The sequence below is a fragment of the Halichoerus grypus genome, chromosome 3, assembly GCF_964656455.1.
Source record: "Halichoerus grypus chromosome 3, mHalGry1.hap1.1, whole genome shotgun sequence".
NCBI classification, from domain to species: Eukaryota; Metazoa; Chordata; class Mammalia; order Carnivora; family Phocidae; genus Halichoerus; species Halichoerus grypus.
Genome location: NC_135714.1, coordinates 23099420 through 23102018, shown reverse-complemented (window position 1 = coordinate 23102018; position 2599 = coordinate 23099420). Strand labels below are relative to the sequence as shown.

Sequence of the window (2599 nt, the reverse complement as noted above, 5' to 3'; positions counted from 1 at the left end):
TTTTCTCAAGTTTTATAGATTACATTTAATACTGAAGCAAAAATTAGGACACTGATGTGGTTCTAAGTGTATGTAGAGGAAATACTTAACACAACTATATTATAAATGGGAAGATAAATTTAAGTAAAGGGAGGTAAAAACTCAATTTCACTCAAACTGGTGAAATTACAGTATCAGTGCACTTTGGTAACTTGTTCATATGTAATGCAATACACATATTCCATTACATTACACATATTTCATATTATATATTTTATATTATATATAAATACAAATATATATGTATAATACCTATAAAAACCACTAAAAAGCTATGCAAAGAAACACATTAAAAAATCCACAGACTGAGGCTGAGTGGCTCAGTCACTTAAGCCACAGCTCTTGAATTTTGCTCAGGTGTTGATCTCTGGATCCTGGGATGGAGCCCCACATCAGGCTCTGCACTCATGGGGGAGTCTGCTCAAGGATTCTCTCTCGCCCTCTCCCTCTGCACTTCCCCCCACCACTCTCAAGCTCTCTCTCTCTTTGAAATAAATAAATAAATCTTAAAAAAAAATATCTGCACATAGAGGCAGCTGCTGCAGGTGCTGACAGAGCCAATAGGCTTGCAGAGCTGCAACAGTGGTGTGGGATCTGCGTTTCTGTGAGTGGCCACAGTGGCAGCGGCGCCATGAGCGGGGGCGCTCCTTACATAGGCAGCAAGATGAGCCTTATCTCCAAGGTGGAGATCCGCTGCAAAGGCATCCTCTACACCATCCACATCAAGAAATCCATGGTAACCCTCACCAAAGTTTAGTCCTTTGGTCCAGAAGACTGACCAATAGTTTGTCCAATACCACCTTCAGATGAAGTCTTTGAATACATCATAGTCCATGGGAGTGATATTAAAGACCTCACTGTTCGTGAGCCATCAAACCCACAATGTTCTTTGCCCCGGACCCAGCTATCATTCAGTTTCTTCTAAGCTCATCTACTTCTTCATTCCAGTCAGTGGGTTCCTATGGACCTTTCCACAAGATGTCAACACACAGTCAATTCCGTCGAAGTTCATTAGTTGGGCAGCAATTTGGTGCTATTGGTGTTTCTGGAAGCTCTTTGACATTCTTTGGAACAGAAACATCAAATGGTGGTAGCCTATCCCAAAGTAGCACAGTTGGTTCTGCCTTTACACAGGATGCAAGAGCTCTAAAAACACAGTTATCTCAAGGTCGTTCAAGCCCTCAGTTAGACCCTTTGAGAAAAAGCCCAACCATGAAGCAAGCAGTACAGACCACCTCTGCTCACTTACCTCTTCCAGCACCTGCTGGAAGAGGTAACCCTATATCATTCAGGACTTTACCATCTACCAGCCAAAAAGCAATAGAGAATCAAGAGCATAAGTGAGCTGAAGTACACAAAGTTTCAAGACCAGAAAATGACCAACCCAAAAATGATAGTAACAAACAAATAGTTCCAGGTGCTCTTTTGGCTTCAAGGAGAGAGTGTGGGGGTCATTGAGGTGGCAGAGGCCAATGTGGTGTTGAAGATAGTCCAATGAAATTTTGACCTTGAAAGTATGAATGCACATTATAACAAGGAAGAAATTGACAGTTTCCTTATAAACTTAAATTCAAAGTAGATAAACTTGAGAAGCAGGAGAACCCTATAAAAGTGGTGAAGATAAAGAAGACTCAGAAGTTGATACTCAGCAAAAACACTTAAGGAAATACAGATGAAGAGATTCACTTAGACCTAATTACTATTATGACAAAAACAAATCCTTCTTTGATAATATTTCGTGTGATAATAATAGAGAAGAGAGACCAACTGGGGCTGAAGAAAGAAGATTAAATGCCGAAACATTTGGAATTACACTTTGTCCAAACTGTGGCTGTGGGGGATACAGAGGCAGGGAGGTCTTGGTATCTGTGGTGACCAAGGGCATGGTGGTGACAGAGGTGATACCGTCACCACCCATGGAGGATTTCATGGTGGGTTCAGAGGAGGTCCTGGGGGTCAAGGAGTTTTCAGATTTTGATACAGGAAAGACAACAAAGTTGCTGCATAGTCTACAAACAAGTCCTTGAAAATAGGTGAATTTCTAGCTCTTCATGGTCCTGAGAATAGGTTTCAGTCTTTAAGAAGAATGAAGAAGTGAATCTGCTGTATATTTGTCACCAATATTGGGTATTTGTTTGTTTTTCTGCTTAACTTCAAAGATACAATGCAGTTACTTTTGAAGGGAGGGTGGTTAGGCTCATCTTAAAAAATGAGCATTACATATATTTAGAGGGATGCCTGGGTCGCTCAATCGGTTAAGCGGCTGCCTTTGGCCCAGGTCATGATCCCAGTGTCCTGGGATCAAGTCCCACATTGCGCTCCTTGCTCAGCAGGGAGCCTGCTTCTCCCTCTCTCTCCCTCTGCTTGTGCTCTCTCTTCAAATAAATAAAATCTTAAAAAAAATAAATTAAAAAAATATATTTATTTGGAATAGCACACGGTTAAGTAATTCCTTATGTATAGTTAAACTACAGCAGTACTTCAGTGGGACTTAGAAGTAATTTTTAGTCACTGAAAAGATTTTTCTTATCACTAAATTGTATTTGGCAATTATCATAAG

General features: G+C 40.5%; 1 pseudogene; it reads left to right on the top strand.

The window, feature by feature from the left end:
- The first annotated feature begins 670 nt into the window (after positions 1 to 670).
- Positions 671 to 2049, top strand: LOC118530416 (protein LSM14 homolog A-like; annotated as a pseudogene).
- Positions 2050 to 2599: the final 550 nt, after the last annotated feature.